Source organism: Eriocheir sinensis, chromosome 10 (assembly GCF_024679095.1).
Source record: "Eriocheir sinensis breed Jianghai 21 chromosome 10, ASM2467909v1, whole genome shotgun sequence".
NCBI classification, from domain to species: domain Eukaryota; kingdom Metazoa; phylum Arthropoda; class Malacostraca; order Decapoda; family Varunidae; genus Eriocheir; species Eriocheir sinensis.
Genome location: NC_066518.1, coordinates 2,205,178 through 2,230,726, shown reverse-complemented (window position 1 = coordinate 2,230,726; position 25,549 = coordinate 2,205,178). Strand labels below are relative to the sequence as shown.

Genomic DNA, 25,549 nt, shown 5'->3' with positions numbered 1-25,549 from the left:
TCTCTCTCAACAAAGGAACAAAGCAAACCAAAAGAAGCTATGAATTAGTAAATATATGCAAAACAACTGAATGAATAACAAAGACTCGAAATGAAAATAAAAGAAAAAAATCATGCAGTTCTATCTCAGTTTTCCTTTTATTATTTTTTGTGTTGTTCTCTTGTATTTTTCTTCCTGGTCTTCTACATTATTAACTTTTATTGCGTGCGGGCTGATACCCTTCTTTTTATTTTATTTTATTTTATTTATTTATTTATTTTTTTGGTTGCGTCTCTCAGGTTCTTTTATCTTCCTCTTAGTGCCCTTTTGTATTCTCTGTCGTATTTTCTTTATATTTGTCTTCATTTACGCTCTTCCTCACTTTAGCTCGCTTCTCCCTTGTCCCGGTTTTAGTGCTCATTCTGTCTCAACCTTCCTTCCGTGCTGACATTTCTCTCTCTCTCTCTCTCTCTCTCTCTCTCTCTCTCTCTCTCTCTCTCTCTCTCTCTCTCTCTCTCTCTCTCTCTCTCTCTCTCTCTCTCTCTCTCTCTCTCTCTCTCTCTCTCTCTCTCTCTCTCTCTCTCTCTCTCTCTCTCTCTCTCTCTCTCTCTGTGCATCTACTTTCTTTTCTCAATTCTTTTTATCCATCCTCCTCCTCCTCTTCCTCCTCCTCCACCTCCACCTCCTCCTCCACCTACACCTCCTCCTCCTCCTCCTCCTCCTTTACCTCGCACACCTGCCTCCTAAACAGTCGTGCCAGCCAGGTAGGAGGAAGGGAAGGGGCCGTTGTAATTCCGCTCCTTCCTTCCCTTCATCTCACCCCACTCCCCCTCTCCTCCCCTCCCCTCGTTTACCTCCCTCAAGTACCTCGCCGCAATTCCTCTTCCTGAAATATCTTCCCTTCTTTATTTCTCTTCCCCTCCCCCCCCTCCCCCCCTCTCGCCTTTAAAGCTTGTGTTGTCTTTCTCGTTGTTGAATTTTGGTTGTATTCTTTTGTTGCGGATTTTATATTACTGCGTTGTTGTTGATTTTTGTTTGTTGGTGTTTTTTGTGTTTTTGTTCACTGCCATCGTTATTACCATCATCATCATCATCATCATCATCATCATCATCAACATCATATTTCCTTCTTCTGAACATCCTGCACAGTAAGCTAGACTACGTAAAAATAATGAACCCTATTTTATTATGTACAACAAATTCAAGGCTAAACCAAATTGGACGTGGACATTTTATGAAGGGACAATTGAGCGTGACTCACACAATATAAAATGTAACAGCCCTAAACGAAGTAAATGTTGTTAGCGACCACGTTAGTTAGTTTTAGTTGTTATTTATGTTCATATATATTCACTTGTTTATTCATCTCTTCATTTGGTTGTCCTGCCATTGTTTTTTTGCTTCAATAAAACTCTTTTTATACTGAACACATCCAATTACTCTCCATATGTATCATCCTTCTACCTCTATCCCAATCTCAATCACGATCCTCAGTTGTGTAAATTTTCCTCCCTATGTCCCACTCATTACCCCCCCCCCCCCTGTCACACCTCCATCCCTCTGATTACTCACCGAGTGGTCAGCGTGCAGGTGTGGTGATCCCGTAGACCTTGGTTCGAGTCCCACCGAAACACTCAGATTTTTCAAACCATGGCCGAGTGGCGGAAGATCACCCACATGCTGCCCAGATCATCAATCAACCCTAACTTCAGCGATTTCATTCAAGTTGAGCACCTGGGGCAGCATGGGCCAAGCAAGAGTCATGTATCCCGGCAGCCACTATAAATAAAATTCGCGTGCGCCGCTGACGGGCTGGGGTCATCGAAGAGGCCCCTCAAGACAGCCTTCCGGCGCTACAGGCAACACCTAAGAAATAAAATTTTAAAGTCGCTAACCCAGTCCTCCCTTTCCTCATCCCTTCTTCATATCCTTTTCTTATTTTCCTTATCATCACACTCCTCTGCTTGTTCCATTGCCTCCTCTTCACTCCCTCACTCACTCCTACTTGCCATCATTCCTTTACCCACTCCCATCCCTAGCATTCAATCTCTCACCTGAAACCAACCCTATTGCTTTCCTCCATCATTTCCACTTCAATTATAACTTGTCATCATTTCCACTCACCCATTTCCGTTCGTCATCCCTCTCCGGACAGCCATATCGTCCCACTCTACCACTCTACTAGTTCCATTATCTCCCTCCATCACTCCCACACCAATCTTGGGGAGACGGTGGCTGAGTGGTCAGCGTGCTGGCGTGGTGAGCCCGAGGACCTAGCGTGGACTAGGTTCGAATCCCACCGAATCACGTTGATTTTTCAAGTCATTACCGACTGGCGGAAGATTACCTACATGCTGTCCGGATCTTCAGTCAACCAAAACTTCAGCGACTTCGGTCAAGAGAAGCACCAAGGGGGCAGCATGGGCCGAGCAAGAGTCATAATCACGGCAGCCACTATAAATAAAATTAGTCTGCTCCACTAGCGGGTTGGGGCCGTCCAAGAGGTCCCTCAAGAAAGCCTATTGGCGCTACAGGGAGCACATAAAAAAATCTCTACTTGTCACCATTTGTTCTCACCACACCCGCTCCTTATCTCTCTCCAGAGGGCCACATCATCCCACGCTGCATTACTTACTCCAGTGCCTCTCACTCTCACTCCTAAATCCTCTTACCTCCACTCTCCCCACCACTCCCCGCTCCCCACCTCCCACTCCTCATCCCACTCCAGACAACCATAATATCCTACTCCTCCTTACTTGGTTCACTGCTTTATCGCTCACACCTATCCCCACCTATCTCCATTCATCCCACCGCTTCCCACTCCATGCCACCCCCACTCCCTCTCCAGACAGCCTTAATTATCTCACTCCTACTTGCTTGCTTCACTGCTATTTCACTCACACCCATCCACACATATCTCCACTCTCCCCGCCACTCCCTCTCCCACCCTGCACCCTCTCCAGACGACCTCCCTCACACCACTCCCTTCGGCTCGCTTATCTCCCTCGTTTTGCCCCTTTTTGCATGCTCGCCTCCCCCTCGGCCATTAGCAGCGACTTCCCGCCCTCCGGTAGCCGCGTAAATATTTCACTTCCTGCCTTTTATCTCCTCGAAACTCTCTACTGGGGCGGAATTATTCATCGTCATCATTAATACTGCAAGGCCACTTCGGTGCATCGGAGGTTATTTTTGAGGCTACGTGTTTCTCTGTTTTCGCCTCCTCTCCCACTGCCTCCCCTTATGCTACTCTCCTCCTCATCCCTCTCCTCCTCCTCCCATCCTCTTCTGCTAATCTCTTCCCCTTCCTCTTCCTCCTCCTCTTCTGCTACTCCAAATCTGTTTTCATCCCCCGCCTTCTGTTTTTTTCTCTTTCTATGCACGCTCATCTTCTTCCTCCTCCTCCTCCTCCCCGCTACTCCTTTACCCTCCTTTCTTTTAGTCTTTATACACATCTACCCTGATCTTCTCTTCCTCTTCCTCCTCGTCTATTTTCCTCTCCTCCTCTTTTCCTTCTACACCCTTCCCCCTCCTCCTCTTTTTCTCGTACCCTTTCTGCTTCTCCCTCAATTCACTCTCCTCTCCCTCCTCCTTCCTCTCCCCGTTCCCTGTCCTCCGTCTTTCTTTTTTTTATCGTCTTTCAACGCAGCTACTCCTCTTTCTCTTTTTCCTTTTTTCACCTTCTACTCCTCCTCCTCCTCCTCCTCCTCCTCCTCCTTCTCTTCCTTCTCCTTTTCCTGCTCCTTCTCCTCCTCCTCCTCCTTACAATACCTCTGAATACAAAGAAATTGAATCTGCTTTCCTTGTTTATTCGCCTCTCTCTCTCTCTCTCTCTCTCTCTCTCTCTCTCTCTCTCTCTCTCTCTCTCTCTCTCTCTCTCTCTCTCTCTCTCTCTCTCTCTCTCTCTCTCTCTCTCTCTCTCTCTCTCTCTCTCTCTCTCTCTCTCTCTCTCTCTCTCTCTCTCTCACTCTCTCTCTCTCTCTCTCTCTCTCTCTCTCTCTCTCTCTCTCTCTCTCTCTCTCTCTCTCTCTCTCTCTCTCTCTCTCATTACTACCTTGACAAACGAAGCAACAAGGTATGACACACACCCTCCTCCTTCTTAACTTACTCCTTCCAATACCAGGTCCCGCGGGTGGAGGGGCGGGGAGAGGCGAGGGTACACACCTGGCTAAACTTACCTGCCAATAAACTTATTACCTAACGCTGAGAATCGGGGCCTTAAATGAGACTTGTTCTGCTGTAATATCTTTTTTCTTCGTGTTTCAAGGAGCGTGTTTGGGGGCGGACTTGTGGATTTAATTGTCTATGGGTGGGGTTGGTAATATTATGATAATTAAGCTTCTGGAGGCAGTTAAGTTATTCAAGTGTTCAATATTAGTGCTTCGTCACACCGCGATTGTTGGTTCTTGAATATTGAAGATGGTAAAGCGCGGCTGAAGCAGGGGAGAACATGTTGGCTAATGTAATAATAAAACGAACACACACACACACACACACACACACACACACACACACACACACACACACACACACACACACACACACGCATACCCTCACCAATGATCCCCAAACCATGATAATAAAGTAACCATCAAACCATCGTGCAGGTTACCTCACACATACACTACAATTTCTCTAATAGATGCAGGAATTTACAGGTGAACAAATGTATAAATGAAATGTGTATCTCTCCCGCCCGAGTAGGTAGTTTTGGAGGCTAATTCTAATCCTCGCAGTTTTCTGTTTGCTAATCCGTCGCCAAACATTGTTCTATTCCGCCGCCAGAGGGCAGCAAACAGTATTTATTTACACTTGGCAAATATAAATGGCGGTGCGCTGGGACGTAATGGCGTTTTGATGTCATGGAGTCGCGTCCACTGTGACCTTCCGGCAGCCCCAGTGTGCCTCGAGCAAGCAGGAGGGACTCATGCGCTTTTTTCTCTTTTTTCACCTTCTGACTGTATTTCTCGTCTGCTTACTGTTTGCCGCTATGCATGTGTTTCTCCGTCTGTTATCCCCTTGATGTCAAACAGTCCGGCTAAAAAGCAGAAAAAACACGTCGAGAGGGCATCCGTATTTCTTCATTTTTCACTTTTAGACTCAATGATATTCCAAATTGGCGACGTGAATGTTTTTGTTTGTCTGTAGTCTATTCCTTCACCGATATTCATCATTCAACTATCATGCAGAAACACACGATCATCTTTTTTTATTATTCTTTCATCTTCACCCTCTTGACTTCATGCGTATTTCACTGATATGATATTACACAATAAATCCTTTTCTTCTTTATTATTATTATCTCATGTTCATTCTTTATTTTTGTATTATTCATTGCTTTCACGTTGTTCTTTATTTATTAACCCATGGACTGTTTTTCATAACATAAACCCTTGCCTGTTTATCATGAAGGTCGAACTCCCTGTCCTTTGTGTTCCCTGTAACGGCTCACTGAAGGACGCGCGTATGACATTCTAAGGACCTATACCATTTGCAGTCTGACTCGATATCTGTGTTCCCATAAAGTATAGCTGCAACATGCTTGGACGGGACAGCAAACGAAAGACTCTCGATACCGGAATGACGTCGTGTGTGCGTAGGTCGTTCTTGTGTGTGTTTATTGTACTGCATATAAAAGTAACGTATCGTAAAGTGAAATACAGTAAAGAAGCTGACTACTTATGTTCGAGCCATTACTGCCGGGTTCCTGGAAAAGTTGTAGGAATAGTAATGCTCTTAACACTTGAAGTACATTGATATTTGAATACGATTTCTTTTGTTACTCAGGAAGTGACAATTCATTTTCATAATAGTATTTTAGCTTAGAAGCCTTTGATAACACTGTTTTGTCGCTTTGTGTGTATGTGTGTGTGTGTGTTTGCAACTAACGCTGATATACGCGTAATAATGGTAGTAGTAGTAGTAGTAGTAATAGTAGTAGTAGTAGTAGTAGTAGTAGTAGTAGTAGTACTGCTACTACGACTACTACTACTACTACTACTACTGCTACTACTACTACTACTTCTACTGCTACGACTACTACTACTAAAAGCGTTATAATTGGAAGTCGTATATTTTTATTGTTATTCATATTATATCTGTTTTTGTCCATTTTTCGTCACTTATAAAAATGATTTAGTAAGCTCCCGTTAAATCTGCATTCTATAATTATTATTACATATCTTAGTCCTCTCCCTCTCATTCTCTCCCTCTCAGATATTTTACTGTTCTCTACTCTGGTGTCCCTCTTCACGAAAAGAAAAATAGGAAAAGTTCGTAATTAATTACTGTAATATTCTAAAGTATTTATCATGACCTGGGGAGAGAGAGAGAGAGTGAGTGAGTGAGTGAGTGAGTGAGTCTATGTGCTAGGTGTTTAGGGCGAAATGTGTTTCCAATTAATTATTAACATCTCGGAAAGGAGAATCAAGCGAGGGAACAAGGCGAAATAAAAGGCCGTCTTGACTAATTAATGTTGGCTTTTAATATGCATGATTCAAGGCGCCATGACGTCCAGGGAAGGAGACGATGCATTGTTGATATTTATTGTACTTGTGTAAACGAGAGAGAGAGAGAGAGAGAGAGAGAGAGAGAGAGAGAGAGAGAGAGAGAGAGAGAGAGAGAGAGAGAGAGAGAGTTATGAGTTGGACACACATTTATATATTAAGAAAAGTTAATTTTATGATGTCAAGTTGTGTTCGTAGGGTACAAGATGATTACGTAAGATAACTGTATTGGATTGACTTCCCTCCTCCTCCTCCTTCTTCTCTTCCATCTCATCCTTTTCCTCCTCTCCTTCCCTCTCCTTCCAACCCCTTGTGTTCTCTTCAATTTCATCCCTATTCTCCTCTCCTTCCTTCTCCGAACTCCTCGTCTTGCTTCTCGTCCTCTTCTTCCTCCTCCTCCTCCTGCTCCTCCTCCCCCTCTTAATCCTCTACCTCCACTTCCTCTCCTTCCTCTTTCCCCGCCATTACAATAATCAAATGCCCGGATGTAATAGGTAATAAGAAATAAACTGACTAATTGTGTGAGTTAAAGCGGCAGTTTCAGCTCCACTAAAATGATAATTGGAGAGAGGAGGAGAAGGAGGTGCAGGTGGAAGTGGAGGAGGAGGAGGAGGAGGAGGAGGAAATAGACGGAAATTGCCCTCCGAACCAAGAGACGTGCTGATATTTCTGCAATAAAGACAAACAAATACAGGCGTTTCGGAGGCCGCTGCGCGTGGAAACAGAGAAATTGACACCATAACGACGAGCTTTAAAAGAGGAAGGGAGAGCGGAAGGGAAGGAGGAAAGACAGTCGTGAGGAATGAAGGGAGGATTTTATAGAGGAATTAAGGGAGGGAGAAACAGTGTTGCCAGTGCCTATATTACAAGTTGTCCTTTCCTGGCATTATTCCGTACACGCTTGCTATCAACCTTTATTCATGGTGTAAAGACTATTTCCGATATGCGTGGGTCAGAATGCAAAGAATAAAAAGTAATTGTAAGTGATGCATGTGGAGCTCAACGAAGGCAGAAAATGGTTAAGTAGATCCCGTTGTTTTTTTAGGTGGCAAAATCTGACATCTGATTATAAGAGAGAACTTAGGATACGCCTCCAGGAGGTTAGACTTCGGGAAGATGATGAAAATTTAGCGGAGTTGAAGAGAGGCAAGGAAAGTGAAGAGAGTAAGCAGAGTGAAGAGGCAGGGAAGAGTGAAGAGAGGCTGGGAAGAGTGAAGAGAGGCTGGGAAGAGTGAATAGAGGCAAGGGAGAGTGAGCATTGAGATTGAAGAGAGGCAGAGAAGGGTGAAGAGAGGTTGGGATGAGTGAATAGAGGCAAGGGAGAGTGAGTATTGAGAATGAAGAGAGGCAGGGAAGAGTGAAGAGAGGTTGGGATGAGTGAATAGAGGCAAGGGAGAGTGAGTATTGAGATTGAAGAGAGGCAGAGAAGAGTGAAGAGAGGTTGGGAAGAGTGAATAGAGGCAAGGGAGAGTGAGTATTGAGATTGAAGAGAGGCAGAGAAGAGTGAAGAGAGGTTGGGAAGAGTGAATAGAGGCAAGGGAGTGAATAATGAGAATGAAGATAGGCAGATAAGCCTCTAGTGTATTTAAAGGCTTGGGAACATCTAGGCAAGAGGAGGTAGGAAGAGAAGTTAGGAGAAGGAAGGGAGGCTGTTGGAGAGTGAAGGAGGCCCCATCTATTCCTTGCCTTTGTATTATTATTAAACCCCTCAACCTCTCTCCCTCCCTCCTTCCCTCCCTCATAACTACCTCGCTTAACGGTGACAGGAATATTTGATCAGTCAGAGATGGATTCCTGTTCTACCGTAGACCATGCGAGGGACGTTCAAATAGTGACCAGGTGCGCACAGGTGTTCTTAGCTCCGGTGTGTTAGGGGGGAGGGATGTGTGGTAGGGGGGTAGGGGTGTTCCGCTGCAAGTGAGGTTCCGGTGATGGCTTTTACGTTTGCTTTCGCTTCGATGCTCTAAAGTCACTTTGTAGAGATTTTTTTTTTGAGAGAGAGAGAGAGAGAGAGAGAGTGCATGCGTGTTCATAGCCAGTGTCCGCGTACTTTCAACAAGCTGCGTGTAATTACGGAGAGCAATGAGACACTTAAATTACTCTGCCTCTAACTTACTCCCTATGCAACCCTCCCTCTGCCTGAGCTCCCTTTGCTGGGGGAGGAGGAAGAGAGACAATCGGAGGGAGAAGTGGGAGAGAAGTGAGGCAGAGGGAGATAGATGTGGGGTAATATCGGAGGAGTATCTAGGGGATGAAATATATATGAAAAGTATAGGGAGGACAAGTTGGGAGGAAATGCGGAGTCATGTAAAGAAGGAAGCGTCTGAAAGCATGGAGCAAGGGTGAGGGGGACGAGGCGAGGAAGGAAGGAAGTGAGAGAGAGAGACGGACGGCGGCAGTAAAGATATAAGAAAAAGAGGGAAGAATAGAGGGAGGAAACTCAGCAGGAAGGAAGCGAGATACAGAACGAGATGGACGTAGCCAATAAAGAAGTAAGGATAGAAGGAAGTGAGGATGAGAGGGAGATAAGGAGGCTAACGTATGAATATCTAATCTATCTATCTATCTATCTATCTATCTTCCTCCACACAAATTCCGTAGCTTGTCCCTTCAACTAACTTCATCTAATTTATGAGTATCTAATCTATCTATCTATCTATCTATATCTATCTATCTTCCTCCACATAAATTCCGTAAAGGACTTCACCATAATATGTCCTTTGGGTCATCCCGCCAAGCTTGTTCCTTCAAGTATGTGATTAATTCCTGTAGCCTCTCCCATCCCTCCCCCCTCCCCCCTCCTTCCGCCCTGCAGGACCCAACACCCGCATGCACACACTCCCTTCTGTCCACCTTCCTTCCCTGTTCCTCTCCTTCTTCCTTCACTCCTCGCTAAACATTCTTCCTCTGTCTCTCTCTCCTAAAGGACCCGCATGTTTCCTCCCCTTCTTCTCACCCTCTACACACTCCTCTTCCTTCCCTTCTTCCTCGTCAAACATTCCCTTTGCCCTCTCTCTCTCTCTCTCTCTCTCTCTCTCTCTCTCTCTCTCTCTCTCTCTCTCTCTCTCTCTCTCTCTATCTCTCTCACTCTATCTCTCTCTCTCTCTCTCTCTCTCTCTCTCTCTCTCTCTCTCTCTCTCTCTCTCTCTCTCTCTCTCTCTCTCTCTCTCTATCTCTCTCTCTCTCTCTCTCTCTCTCTCTCTCTCTCTCTCTCTCTCTCTCTCTCTCTCTCTCTCTCTCTCTCTCTCTCTCTCTCTCTCTCTCTCTCTCTCTCTCTCTCTCTCTCTCTGTCTCTTCCTTTCTCTATCTATCTCTCTTATTATTTATCTGTCTCATCTGTTTATTTACACGGACTTTTTTTCTTTTCTTCCATCCTTCATTTATTCACTTTCTTCTTTATCCTCTTGCCTCCCTTTTTCTCTCATTCTTTACTTTTTTTAATCTGTTGCTCCCTTTTTTTTCTTCCATGCTTTTCTCTTATTATCTTTTCCTTCTTTCAGTTCTTCTTTTCTTCTTTACTCCCTTCCTGCAATCACTAATTCAATCCGCTATTCCCTTACATTAACTTTTTCTTTATTTTCTTCTCAACTGCTTTCTTTAAATTCTTCACACTTCCTTCTTCTCCATCTTCCCTCCTTCCCTTCCTTGTTTTCTCCCCTCTTCTTCCTTGATTTCTTCCCTTCTTCCCTTCCCTGCCTTCCCTCCTTCCCTTCCCTGCTTCATCGCTTCATGTCTTTCTCCCTCTCCCTCTTTTCTCTCCCTCCCAACCCTCGTGCATTTCCCATAACCCTTATCCTCTCAGCCCGTCTTTCTTCTCGTCCTTCTCTCCCATTTTCCTCGTGAAGGGTCCCAACTCTCGTCTCCCACCGCCCTGTGTCCTCCTCCCCACCCCCTGTCCCTCCCTCTTCCCGGCTCACACTCCGTCACAAAGGTCAAAGTACATGTTTTCTCGGTTATATAATTTTTAGCACCTGCGCAATAATCAGCTTCCATGTACCGGTGCCTAGTAAAAATGCCGTACTTTTTTCCTGTATGTCTCTATTCTCCGTAATCTGATTATTTTTACTATTTAATATAAAAGTTCACATGGCGTCATCTAACTGCGTTCATACTTTAATGTATTATTTTTAATCGCCTGGCACGAAAATTGAATATTTGGTTACTGAAATTTCTTCTAGTTTTCATCTCGGTATATATATTTTACAACTGTGTCAAATAATCACATAAATGTTTATGTTGTAAAATACTCTGTATCGCTGCCCGAGTGTTCTGGTACTGTGCACATGAGTCGATTAAAAAATATTTAACAACGCTTCAACTTAATTTTTCAAAGAAAATGAAAAGTTAACGAAAGTTTTTTTTTTTTTCATTCTCCCTTTTATAGTCACTTTCCTGTTGTGTTCCCCAAGGTTACTAGTCTTAGATATTCACCTCAGGGTGTTCTCGTGTGTATTTTGCGTCACTCAGTTGTGTTCAGATATTTTGGTAACGGACAGCCAGTTAAACAGACAGACAGACGGCCAGCGACGAAAACATCATCGCGTTCCTTGCTCCGACGGGGCGGGGAAAAATTATATTGAGAGGATTACGTAAGCCATCTTTTCTCTGTTTAGAAAGAGTATTTAGAGTTCAGGAGCATTAAGTATATTCTTTTGAACTAACTTTCCCTTCTCATTATACAGTATTTTGATCATTCCTCACCATACACCCTCTGCCATGTATACACCCACCCACCCACCCACCCACACACACACACACACACTTTTATCGCCACGCACGCTTCCATCAGTCACCGCGGGAGTCATTTGGTACGTGCAGTGGACAGGAATGGTGTCCCTAAAGATTTCCGCAGCCTCCCGCGGAACAAAATAAAGAGTTTGCCATACTTATCACCAATTTACAATGGACTGCAGTGACCGTAAACTATTGAATATCGGACGAATTACCATAACATATCGGACAACCCCGTTAAGCACTTTCTTGTTCCTCGTCTTTCTCTTCGCTCCTCTCTTGTCTCTGTTATTTGCTTTCATCGTGATTTTATTTCCGAAAACTTGAATGAGACTATTATTGTCGTTTTGTTTATTGTAGTGCCTCCCAGTGGTTCATTTATCCGCCTTACTGTTTTTTATTTGTTGTTGTTGTGACTACGACTACGAAAATGCAATATAAATGTTTGTCAAATAAAGCTCTGCGTCGTTTGTCTTTTGTAACCTCATGTTGTTTTGCTAATGAATTCTCCGCACACCTTCCTTCCTCCTCAGACCATTCCAATAGCCAGAGTCAACTTGTATCTCCACACTTTCACCCAGTTCAAGAATCAACAGCTTGAAGATGACTTTTATTTGCCTTCCAGTCCAGCAGCATTAACATTAATACTAAATTATTGCTGCCAGCATCTTTCACCTATCGGTTTTCGCCCGCAGTCTTTTCCTTCTCTTATGTAATACTCACTAAAGCTCTGATTTACGTAGTGTTAATTTTCTGCTTGTTTTTTTACTCATTTATTATTTTATTTGCTTAATTCTGCAAATGATACAGTGATATAAATATTCTGTATAAAGAATAAAGTCGATTACTCTATGATTTTGTTCTTTCATTCACAAATATATTAACGTCATCTGGATTTTAATTAAGTGTCGCCCAGTAAGTAGTCAACTGTGAAAAAATAATTGACGTAAACTATTTCCTTTTCAGGTAAATCAGTGTCCTCAGCAAGCTATGTCTCGGCACGCAGGTGAATGGCACTGGAGGGCTTCGTTGTGGCGGCGCGGAGACGGCGGCTTGGATAAAGGTATTGTGCCTTGCTGTTCCTCCGTGTGGCTGGTGGGCGGAGGTGGTGTTGTCTCTCTGCGGAGGACATTAATTGGGCCAGTAGTGATTTACTGTGGTATCACGGGAACTGGAAGCATGTGGGGAGGCTTTGAGATAGATAGATAGATAGACAGATAGATAGATGGATAGATAGATAGACAGATTGAAAAAGTGAGTGATTGAATTAATGAGTGAATTAGTGTATGTGTGTGTGTGTGTGTGTGTGTATGTGTGTGTGTGTGTGTGTGTGTGTGTGTGTTTGTGTGAGTATCTGTGCAAGAGGAGGAGGAAAATGAGGAGGAGGAGGACGAGGAGAAAGAGGTTGGGTAGGAGGAGGAGGAGGAGGAGGAGGAGGAGGAGGAGGAGGAGAAAGAGGTGGGGTATGAGGAGGAGGAGGAGGAGGATGAGGAGGAGGAGGAGGAATGGGGTACTAAGTGGAATGACCAAACAAATATAGATTTCCGATAAATGCCTCGGCGGCCTATTTAGACTGATGCATATGATCTTCTTTTAACACACACACACACACACACACACACACACACACACACACACACACACACACACACACACACACAAACACACACACACACATATCACCATTGCATCATATCCAGTAAGTAAGGAGCCTGTACTATTAGCTCTCATCCACCTCTTCCATCACTCTTCCCACCCATGCTATAGACGAGAGACTTTAAATGGCCTGGCGCTGCTCAGACACACATCAGCGGAAGGACCGGAGTGGCTGTGCGTGTATTCTGCTCGTTTAGCCTTTGCGTGTTCTGTTTTCCGTGAGGGGTGTGTCTTTCTCGAGGACTTTGGATATTCGAACTCGCGTTTCTTGGGTAAGTTAATCGCGTGAGGTTAATGGGATCGAGTGTTGCGTTATGATTCATGTGTTGAGGCCGTCTAACTCCCTCACATGTTGTTGAGAGCGTTTCTTATTAGGAGATGATGTGCTGTATTGCTGATGTTGTTGCCATGATGATGATGTTGTTGATGTTGTCGTGATGACTGTTTTGTTGCCGTTTTTGTTTCGTCATATTGTTTTTTTGTTATTTTTAATCCTTTTGCTGTTGTCGTTAATTTTATTGTTATTATTATTATCATCATCGTCATCATCATCATCATTATTATTATTATTATTATTATTATTATTATTATTATTATTATTATTATTATTATTATTATTATTATTATTATTATTATTATTATTATTATTATTATTATTATTATTATTATTATTATTCTCATTGTAAGCGGTAGTGCCACCAGCATTGTCTTACCATTATCATTTTGAGTGAAAAAAAAAAGATAAATGCGATATTCATGGATTCAGAACAATATTTGACCAAACGTATTTGTCTTCAAGGTTCATTTTTTACAGATAATTGCCTGAGATAATCTTTTACTAATAACAGTTTGGCACTGGAAATGCATGTAAGGGAAAGACACTGCAGCGACACGAGTGCAGATAACTTGGACAATATTAGAAATGTAGTTAGAGAAATATGTAATTGTAGTAAAACTGCTTGGGAATGGGAGTGGAAGTAATGGTAAGGAAATGTGGAGGAAAGAGAGGAAGCTGTAAAGAATGGGAGAATAATAGGGGAAAAGGAGAAAGTAAATTAAAAAGGAGAATGGAATGAGAGAGAAATAAGGAAAAGGGAGAAGAGAGCGATGAGTTCTATTATCATGCAGGAAAAATCTTTGTCGCAGGGTTATTGATTTTGAGAGAGAGAGAGAGAGAGAGAGAGAGAGAGAGTTGTATTTAGTATCTGCCAAGTCTAATACTTTTACTTCGTGCATCTCTGTTTAAGTTGCGATGTAATTTGTATCTTATTTCTTTCTTCACTGACGGCTACGTGACGGTCTCTCTCACTGTGCTTTGTCTAGTTAGCTTTTCCATATTTTTTCGGATATAAACTATGCCTCAAACTTATTTTCACAACACAAACGTATTTTATTTTATTTTCCTCAAAGCAGCATTTTTTAACGCTTTTTCGTTGTTTCTACCTTCTCTAGTTTGGCACCGAGCAGCGTCCCACATAACCCACGCATCTGCCGCGTCTCCTCCCAGAAAGCTGCGTATGACTTGACTTGATGAAAGAGACTTTGGTCAACCTCTTTCAGCCAATCGAATGCTTACCATTGTGCGAGTTTTCTTTCCGTCCATGTTCTTTTCTCGCTCGGTGCTCCTTATTTTATCAGTTTTGGTATTCACTGTCGGCGAGGCGATTCAGAGTCAATGGGACGCGAAGATGAACCTCTTTGATGCTCCTCCTCCTACCTCCTTCAGTCCTCTTTATGTTCCTTCCCGCTCCTCGATCCTCCTCCAGCTTCCTTCAGCCTCTTCCGCGTCCTTCAGCCCTCCAGAATAGCAAGTCTTTCTTCACTATTCCCGGAAGTTAGGTTGTCCGTGATGCTGCACCGAGATATAGATAGATAGATAGATAGATAGATTGACACATAGATGGATACATAGAGGGTTTTATAGATACTTGTATATTCCCTCAAGGACATCTCTCTCTCTCTCTCTCTCTCTCTCTCTCTCTCTCTCTCTCTCTCTCTCTCTCTCTCTCTCTCTCTTTTTTCCAATCCCCCCCACCCCCCCACCCCCATACACACACACTCTATCATGGACAGAGTAAGTGAGACAAACCGCACGGTAGATATTCCAGACAGACAGAAAGGCAGACAGACAGACAGACAGACAGACAGAGAGGCAGGTGGTGATAAACGGAGCATACACTGGAATTGAGTTATGTGGGACAACGTTTCATAGTTCACAAGTAGTTCATGACGGTGGTGTGTGGTGGTGGTGGTGGGGGGGGGGAGGGGGGTTATGTAGGTTTGGTTGTGGGTCCTTTCAAATTTTCTCTAAAAGTTTATTACTATTATTTTTTGTTCTAGTATGCTCCATTTTTCACTCCTTAGATAACATAAGAAAATATAGGATTAGAAAATGAGAACAAAAGGAGATGAAGGCAATGAGAACATGGTAAATGATACGAATAGATAAAAAAAGACTTGGAAAGATAAGTAGGTGAAACACAGAGAAGAAAGAGAAAGAGAAGGAACACAAGAGCCGAGACACATGGAGAGGAAGTGGGAAGAGAAAATACATAAGGGGGTCAGACTTGGCGGACGAGAGAAGAATAACGGCGAAGAAAAGGAATAAACATGAGAAAATAGATGCAGAGGAATGACGGGAAAGAGCAGGGCGACGGAGATGAATGAGGATCAAAAGGAGAGGAGAAGCGTGAAGGGGAAGAGCAAAGAGCCAGCATGCACATAATTCCCCTTCCATATCATTGTCCCCCTCAGCGGCCAGCGTGTGAGGGGAAAGGGAAAGGGAGGAGGATGCTGGATGGGCTGGCAAGGCTCCGGGAGTTTAGTGGCATCTTCTTTGACCTCCATCCTGTGATCCCGAGGCGGGCCGTCCCATCCATCAAGCTTCTTTACTCCTCCCAAAACATTATTCACTCCCGCTAGTGAAGGAGAGGCCGCCGCGAGCCTCTCTCCCGCGTATTAGCTGCCCTGAAAGGTTGGGTGGGAGTCAGTGAGTGGAACTAAACGAATGATTCAGGCTGAGGGTTTATTCATAGCTGTGTTTTAAGGTTGATTTAGGAAAGGGGAATATGCCTGTAGAGCGACTATGCAGTTATTTGTTTCTTCTATAATTTATGAAGTAGAGGAATGATAGCCGAGTCAGTGGGGGAAATAACCGAGTGATTCAGACTAATTCTAATTGTTTATTCATAGCTGTGTTTAAAAGGCAGATAGAGGGAAGGAGAGTATTCCTGTACAGCGTATGTGTATGTATCCTTTTCTTCTGTTAAGTAATAAAGTGGAGGAACGATGGTGGGAAACTATCTACTACATGATGGGGGGTGGTGAGGCACGCTGATGGAGGAATCTTCAAATATAAGCTTCTTGTCCCGCACCTCAAGATTGATGACCCTGATCCCTGGCCTGGACATAACAAGGCGAAGAGGAGGAAGAGGAGCAAGAGCGCGTGGTGATGGAGGAGGAGGAGGAGGAGGAGAAGGAGCCTGTGGTGGTAGAGTTGTTAATGGCGGTGGCTGTTCCGGAAGAGTGAAGGAGAAGAAGAATGAAGATAGGAAGGAAAAGTAGTTGTATGAAGAAAAGAAGTCGATGGAATAGGAAAAAGAGGAGGAAGAAGAGGAAGTTGACAAGGAGGAGGAGGAGGAGAAGGAGAGAAGTAAGAGGAAGATACAGCTGCGAGTAAGTGATGAGCGGAGGAAACGAACGAATAACAAAAAAAGGGGAAAGAAAGTGGGAAAGTTAGATGAGGAGGAGGAGGAGACGGACAGGTCAGTGAAGTGAATGTGAGACGGAGAAGTAGGATAAGAGAGAATGGAAGAGGAAGAAACTGCGCATAAGAACAAAGACGAAGAAGAAGAGAGAAGTGTGAGGAACAGCATGAACGGTAGAAAGAAAAGAAAGAGGAGAAAGATGATAGTCAAGACGAATAGGGGGGGGGGGGAGGCAAAAAAGATACAAAAACACGCCCTAGGATACATAACACTCTCTGATCATGTTTTCATCAGCCGTCACGCGCGAGAATCATGCCCTGAGGAGAAAAAAGTTTGCTCGTGAGGGCGTGAGAGGTGACGTAGAGGTGAAGGTTCTCGCTGATGACTCTTGCTCGGGGTCTATCTGAGAGTCCTCGTGCGGCTCCTCCCCTCTAGGTCTTGTGAAGGGTTTCCGTAAAGCCCCTAAACACGACCCCCTTACCAACTTGACCTTTCAATATCTCAATAACTATCCAATATGTTTTTTATCTATTCGTATTCATATTCGCCACTTTTTTCCTCCTGTTCCTCCTTTTCCTCCTCCTCTTCCTCCTCTACATCCCTCTCCATCTCCTCCTCCTGTTTCTCAGATTTTACATCATTTTCGTCACTCCCTTTCACTTCTTATTAAGGGAAAGAAACTCAAAGGCAGAGTACTATTAGACCAGATCAAGGACAGGGTAAAAAAGATTAATATGGAAGGTATGGAAGGAGGAAAGTGAGGGAGGAGCTAAGAGGCAGGAGAAGGAGCAGAGAAGACGATGAGGAACTAACAGGGATAGAGGAGGAGGATGGTAAAGAGGCAGGAGCACTTATGGTTCCTGAGGTTAAGAGCGTTTGATAGTTTGGTGTTTAATAGTTTGAGGAGTTTGTTGATATGGTGGAGAGACTGAAGGAAAATTTAATGGATAAAAGCTGGAGAAGCACTCTAAATAGCGATCGATGATAGATATAAAGTGAAGAGTGGAAAATAATTTGCCCCAAACCCTTGAGGAAATGTATGATGATCCTGATGTGTTCTATTACCGGCCTGAGTGGAGACAGAAGGGTAATCTCCTAACGCTTGTGCCCCTGTCCACCCAGTGTTGACTAAATATCCTTAAGATCCGATGTATATGAGCTGGAGGATGAGTTCAAGAATATACAAGTTGGGGAGGTACACACACACACACACACACACACACACACACACACACACACACACACACACACACACACACACACACACACACACACACACACACACACACACACACACACACACACACACACACACACAGTGAAATTAGAGTGTTGCGTAGAGTGTAATTAAAAAAAAAAAAATCGTTTAATGCCATGTCGGACGGGTGTCTCTGGGGCATTGTTTGCCGTCACTCGCCGTCAAGCTGATGTAAAAGCTTTTCTAAATATTCCAGTGCTCACCGCGTCTCCCTCAAAGGATCTCTTCACTGCAGCGTGCGCCGCCCCGTCGTCGTCGTCAGCAGGTGTGGAGGGACCCGACGAAGATTTATTATATGTAGAAATTTGACGTATGAATTGAGAGAGGGTGAGTGGGTGGGGGTGGTGGGGGGGAGGCCTGCTGAATGCCTGTTGCTGCCACGCCCAGGAAACGATAAGTTTGTGCTGGGAATCATCAGTTCCATCTCGTAATTGTGTGATAATGTGTGTGCAATCTGACTAAAATATTAATGAAATTTGCGTTTCTTGGCATATTGTTTTTTTTATATTTAAGAATTGACAAGCGTTGAATTTTCGCCCCTCTTTTCCTACTGAGTAGTCTGGTCTTTTATGAAAGTTTATAAAACGGCAATTTCATGTCCGTTCTGGGCTGTTTGTCAAAGCTTTAAAAGAGCCCAGAAATAATTTAACCTCTCGCGAGACTTCTCATATCCCAGAGGACATTAACATACTCAGTAATGTAATAATGGCCGGACCCGCTGCAGGCTGGCTCAGAGGGAGGGAGAGGAGCAGTGTGGGCGGCCTGGCCTCGGGGGAGGGGGCGGGGCGCTGAGACAGGCGGCTGTGAGAAGACACGCCGTATGTGGAAGATGTGTTCATCTTTGTCTGAAATAATGCCTATATCACACACAAAATTATTCCCTTGGCGCCGTGGGGCGTTCTGTGGCGCAAGCAGCATTCACTAGTAAAATCACGAAAATACTATATTTTTTTTAATATTCCTCTTTTTACTTCCTATTACAATATCATAAAAATTAACCGTCGTAAAAGTTTTATTCTGCAACTAAAGTTGTGGACTTTGTTTCGTGCTAAGCCAGACTGGCGACTAGCAGAGTGTAAAACTGTAGTGTGTAATGCTGTAGTGAGAGGCTGAAGAACCCACGTTTGTTGCGACTGGACAGCCTCTGGCAGGGGGAAATGTACCTGCCTAGCTTTGCCTTTACTTACCTCACCTGATGCACCTGCGCACTCAGGGGAAAATTAACGAAACAAAAGGAGAATCCACATTCACTAAAGGGAATTACGTAATAAGTTTTCTTCTTTACTGCATAAAAAATGGCGGGAGAAAAGCTTGGTTATTATTTTATCATTTCTACACTTCCTGGTCCGGCTCTGTTAAGCCAGGCCACGACAACTGGTTAGGAAGAATGTATTTATATATATATATATATATATATATATATATATATATATATATATATATATATATATATATATATATATTTTTTTTTTGTCTTGAGGCAGTCTGTGGAACTTTGTTGGGGAGAAAAATTGAGTAGACAGTGCAAGTATTCTGGTGGTGATGAATGAATGAATGAATGAATGAATGAAGGAAGGAAGGAAGGCAAGGAAAAAAGCGGAGGAGGAAGGATTAAAGAGTGGGAAGGGAGAGGGTTAGGGACGGAAAATAATACATTAAAAGAAAGATAGGAATGAGAAAACAATAGAACATCAAGGAAAAGGGGGTGGACAGAGTGACAAACGGAGAATAAATATGGAAAAAAAAAACGTAAGGAATGGAGAATTTAAGAAGTGATAGGAGAATGGACGGGGACGGGACGGCGAGGGACGAACGGGGGTGGGGTGGGGTATGAGGCCGTGTCTAGTCGCCTCAGAGGGTCATTAACATGGAGGAGGAGGAGGCGTCATCGGGGCCAGGACGTCCTTGGCTCAGTTTGATCTTCGCATCATGAGAGTGTTAATTGCCGTGCCAGACGAGTAGGGAGGAAGGGAGGGAAGGAGGGAGGGAGGGAAGAAGTAAGAAGCCAGAGAGAGGGAGACGGAAGGAGGGAAGAAAAAGTGAAAGAGGTATGTTATGATAGAGAAGAAACCAAAGCAAAATATAGAAAGTTATAGGGATGGAAGAAGGGAGGGAATGATGGGAGAAAGTCAAAGTAAGGAACCAGAGATAGACGGAAGGAGGGAGCGAAAGGTTAAAGAGTTATTTGTAATGATAAAGAGACGAAGGCAGATAGAAAGTAAAAACCGAGAGGGAGGGAAGAAGGGAGTGAAGGATGGAGAAAATAGATATTGGGAAAAAGAGGAGACAGAGACGACAATGAAGGAGAGAAGAAAACATAGATGGACTGGGAAAGGAGGAAAATGGGAGACGAAGTAGCGAAATAGGAAGAAATGGAACGAAAGTAGTTAGAAGGGAAAAAAAGAAAAAGAAAAAGAATGCATAAAGTAGGGAGAGAAATAGCGGACAGAGACAATAAAGGGAGTCAGAAAGGGAGCAAGGGAGGCATTGGGGAGTAGTGACGGCAATAGGTATATAAAGGAAGGGAGACCAGAAAAAAATATTGTAAGATTTGAGGACGGATAAAGGAAGGTTGAGGACAGAAGTATTGCAATAGTGGAGAAAAGGACCTCCTGACATGGTGGTTAAGAAGATGATAGTGGTGGTAAAGGCGATGATGGGGGCGGTGATGGGGGTGATAATGATGGTAGGAATGGGAATGGGAATCAAAGAATCTGCTGCGTATTCCAGATTCCCGTAAAACACCCACTTCAGCACCTACACCGCCACTAACCACCGGACCTACGCCCTCCACCCCCGTGATCATTGGCTCGTCGTGAATAGCGGCCCTTAAGTCCTTCAAGGGGACATTACTGGAGAAAAGAGAGAAAAGTTGAAGGAAGATAGACGAACAAACGTACACGGACAGACCGATTAGACAAAGACAGACAGACAGAGGGAAACACCACTGTCCTGGCAAACGTTCTATTCTATTCGATAGCACGCAACTATTCTCTTTTCTACATTAATCACTCCTGGTCTCTCCTTAACTTAAAATCTTAATTGGTAACCTAATATCTCCTTTTCTTTCAAAATGGGCTGCTTCGAAGTGAAGCTTTCTGCTTCTTCTCTACCTATCATTATCGCCCTTCCTGATGTTGCCTATGTACGGAAGCCGTGTTTGCCACTGTATAGAGTATGCGTCAATGTGTGTGTGTGTGTGTGTGTGTGTGTGTGTGTGTGTGTGTGTGTGTGTGTGTGTGTGTGTGTGTCTATGTGTGTGTGTGTGTGTGTGTTGGAAGGGGGGGCAGCTGCTCACACACACACACACACACACACACACACACACACACACACACACACACACACACACACACAGCTCTTCTAAACAAAGCTATCAATGGCCAGTCACCGCGTTATCTCCTCTCCTCTAACTGACTGTCTTCACATTTTCAAACTACCGCAGAGTTTCCTCCATTGAATTATTTTATCCTTTTGTCATGCTAACTGCAATTAAAAACTTAAACAGCCGCTGAGAACCATTCCACTACTCCGCTGCTGAAAGAAATATTCTGAAGCTCATGAATTTCAGTGGTGCCGCACTTGCTAATGTAAGATCCGGTATGTTGTCATCAAAAATAAGCATATATCTTTTTTTATCCTTATGTATAGAAGCAGCATATTACGGGACTTAGTTTTATCCGTAACATCCTTTGTCATGTAAATACGAACCGGCGTATCCCCATGCAGAGAGAGACAGACATGAAAAAATCTGTCTAGCTTGTAAATGTCTGTCTTATAAATGCTCAACTAACACACACACACACACACACACACACACACACACACACACACACACACACACACACACACACACACACACACACACACACACACACACACACACACACACACACACACACACACACACACACACACACACACAGAGAGAGAGAGAGAGAGAGAGAGAGACTCATTGATATTCTAGCGAGTAACTCATTCTCTCCGCGTAACCTCTCCTGAGATATTCTACCAACTACTCGTTTTCCTCTCTCGACCCGCCCAAGTAAAACGAATAAAGAACAAGAGAAAAAGTTGTATCCTGGCCTTACAAAAGTTCTTTCAGTGAGTTAACAGTAGACTTACGTAACCTTTTTTTCTCCCTTTTATCCACTTGAAGTAACACCAACGTACTTTCTTTACTTTAGGCTGTTAGAACTTAAAAGATGAAATGGAACCAAAGTTGACAGCGCTCTTTGGCTCTGCAAGTTATCCAATCAATGAGTGATCAGACAAGGCACCATTTTTTTCCCTTACCATTAACTTCTGTTCGCTCCTAATTTTTTTCGTAAGAGTTATAAGCCTCGGGAGCCTGCGGGAGACACTGGGTGATTTTAGATGATAAAACTGTCTCTGTGCGAGTTTGTGACGAGTTGAGGAAAAGGAAGGACTGAGGGAGGGACGAGTGGTTAATGGAAAATTGTTTTGTTCCTCACCGTCCTCTTCCTCCTCCTCCTCCTCATCCTCGTCCTCTTCTTCTCCTTCTCCTCCTCCTAGTTCTCTTCTCCTCTTAATCCTCTTCCTTTTCTATCTCCATCTGTCCCCTATACCCCTCTTCCTCCTCCCACTCCTCCTCCCCTCAAGGTCTTCCTCTACTTCCTCCTCTTCTATCTACACCTCCTCCTCCTCTTCCTCCTCCTCCTTCTCCTGGTTCCTCTCCTCCTCGTCCTTTTCCTCATTGTATCCCTCCACCTTCACTTCCCTATTCACCTCCCTCTTCCGCCTCCTCCTCCTCATCGGTTATTCACCTTATACACTGTAGATTCAATTTTCTCCTTTATAAGCTCAGCAAAAAAGAAAAGGAAAATGGGAAGGACTTTTCGACATGATTTATATGGAAAGTGAAGCATAATTAAAATCACAAAAACTAATGAAAATAATAATGATAAAAATAACAATATTATCATTACTATTAATAATAATAATAATAATAATAATAATAATAATAATAATAATAATAATAATAATAATAATAATAGTAATAATAATAATAATAATAATAATAATAATAATAATAATAATAATAATAATAATAATAATAATAATAATAATAATAATAATAATAATAATAATAATAATAACTGCATTTTTTCACTTATTTTTTATTAGTACATTCAATAATTTTTTTCCCAATTACAGTGTGTTTCAATGAGAGAGAGAGAGAGAGAGAGAGAGAGAGATACTATACAAAAGAAAGCTGCGTTGGTGTCTTACTAATGCTCTAATGGACCTCTCTCTCTCTCTCTCTCTCTCTCGCAGATGGTCTCACGTATATTAAAACTAACTCCCAATTCCTCTTTCCTCCTCGACCCCTTCACCCTCTCGAAACAAAAACGCTCTTAGGACTCCACGAAGCTTTTTCCTCGGCCTTTACTTCTCCGTGCGTCGCTGTAACCACTCATCTAGGCGGCGGCTATGCTGGAGGAGGGAGGGTGTTGGTAGTGGTAGTGCTGGGGGGATGGGGAGAGTGATACTGGTGCTGGTGGAAAGGGGGTGTGATTCTAGTGGTGGAGGTGGCAGTGGTTGTGGAGGGGCTGGTACGAAAGGGTGATAGTGGTAGGGGTAATGGTGGTGGTGGTGGTGGTGGTGGTGGTAGTAAGGAAGAGTGATATTGTTCTTGGTTATGATGCAGCGGTGGTGAGAGTGGTGGCAGAGATGGTGAGGGTGCTAGTAGTGAAATGTGAGTGGGCTGGCCCGTAGAGTTGATTTCCATGAGTATAGAAAATAGCTAGAGTTATTATTACCCTTTTATCTCTGTCTTCTATTACTCAGTCGTCTGTCTCCCTGCATCTTTTTGGGTCATATTTCTACGTTAAAAAGGTCAGATGAAAACGTTAAGACGGAAACTGATATCCGTACACGATCTTGCGTAAAAAGTAATAGAAGCCGGTTAACTTTTAAAGGTAATACAATGCTCCTATACTCTCTCTCTCTCTCTCTCTCTCTCTCTCTCTCTCTCTCTCTCTCTCTCTCTCTCTCTCTCTCTCTCTCTCTCTCTCTCTCTCTCTCTCTCTCTCTCTCTCTCTCTCTCTCTCTCTCTCTCTCTCTCTCTCTCTCTCTCTCTCTCTCTCTCTCTCTCTCTCTCTCTCTCTCTCTCTCTCTCTCTCTCTCTCTCTCTCTCTCTCTCTCTCTCTCTCGACCTGATTAAACTGAAACCCTCACTCTTTCAGAGAGAGAGAGAGAGAGAGAGAGAGAGAGAGAGAGAGAGAGAGAGAGAGAGAGAGAGAGAGAGAGAGAGAGAGAGAGACCCTTTCGTGATACCCTTTGAACATGAGTGTATGCATATATTACATTATAGCAAGGTAGTGACCCTTGGAGCACGGAAATTTGTAGTGTTGTAGGAAGGGAAAGGAAGAGGTGGTGGTGCCTCAGGTAAGGGAAAGGAAGGACGAGAGTGCGTCACGGAGGAAAAGTCAACTTGAAGGGTAAAAACAAGGAAGACTAATGGATGATATGAGTAATTATATGAAGACGTGAGACAGCAACAAGACGGACCGATCTCTGCTAATTAAAGAGGAAATTGTGGAGACGACGCTTGCGAGAAAGAAGATGGAGGAAGGGAAGAAGGATGAAGAAGGCAAAAATATGGAAGGACAAGAAAAAGAAGTACGAGGAGGAAAAGAAGAAGAAGAAGAAGAAGAAGAAGAAGAAGAAGAAGAAGAAGAAGAAGAAGACAAAAAAGAAGAACATGAAGTGGAAGATGAGATATAGAAAAAAAAAAGACGGAAATGACTGAAAGGAAACAAAAAAGAGAGAGAAAGATTGCAACGGAGATTATTGAAGGAGACATTAATTAATGAAGTAATACGAAATCATACCAATAACTCTCTCTCTCTCTCTCTCTCTCTCTCTCTCTCTCTCTCTCTCTCTCTCTCTCTCTCTCTCTCTCTTTCCTACATTAACTACCCAATTCATGCACTCGTTAATTTCTTCCCTCAACCCCTTGACCCTCCTCCTCACCTCCCTTTCTCCTCACCTCCCCTTCTCCCCACCTCCCCTTCTCATTAACTCCCCTTTCATAGTGTCATACAGCTTTACCCTTACTCCCCTTTTGCCTCTCCCTCCTTCTCCACCCACTCTTTCATTTCCCCTCTCCTACATATCCTTCTTTTTATCTTCTTGTTCTTTCGTATATTTATCACTTCTATCCTTGCTTCTCTTCTCCAGTTGTGTCGTATAGTTTTCTCTTTACTATTCTCCTCTCTAGTTTATTTAACTTCTTTCTCGTCATTGCATGTTCTGGGTCTCGTTCTGATTCCATTTTATTTTGCCTCGTCTTCAACTTCTATTTCCGCACTATTTTCATTTTATTTTATGTGTTGCCTCCGCTTTGCATTTGTAATTTCGTCCCATTCTACGATATGATTTCTCTCTTTTAACATTTCAAACTCGTACTCCGTCCTTTTTAACGCCTTCCCTCTGTCCCTCGCTCTTGCATCATCCCACTGTTTGTGTTTAGTTTCGATTCAGTTCTTCATTTCTTAACACTAGTTTCCTTACTTTTTTTTCCTTTCCTTTTATACCTACTCGCTCCACTTTCTCATCTTCGTATGTCTCACCTAACACCATCTACAAAAATTTTCCCTGACTTAATTGCTTATTTAATATTACGCTCACCGGAGAGTTTATCGTGAATGAAGAAATGAACCGCTAACTTTGCGTGGTAGGAAAGTTGC

At 43.4% G+C, this 25,549-nt stretch overlaps 1 long non-coding RNA gene across 1 annotated transcript in view; it reads left to right on the top strand.

Moving 5' to 3' along the window:
• Positions 1–25,549, top strand: part of LOC126996436 (uncharacterized) — a 183,896-nt gene that overhangs the window by 12,065 nt on the left and 146,282 nt on the right. The window contains exon 2 of the long non-coding RNA XR_007751162.1: positions 12,180–12,276. This is a non-coding gene — a long non-coding RNA (uncharacterized LOC126996436). The remainder of the gene's footprint in view (positions 1–12,179; positions 12,277–25,549) is intronic.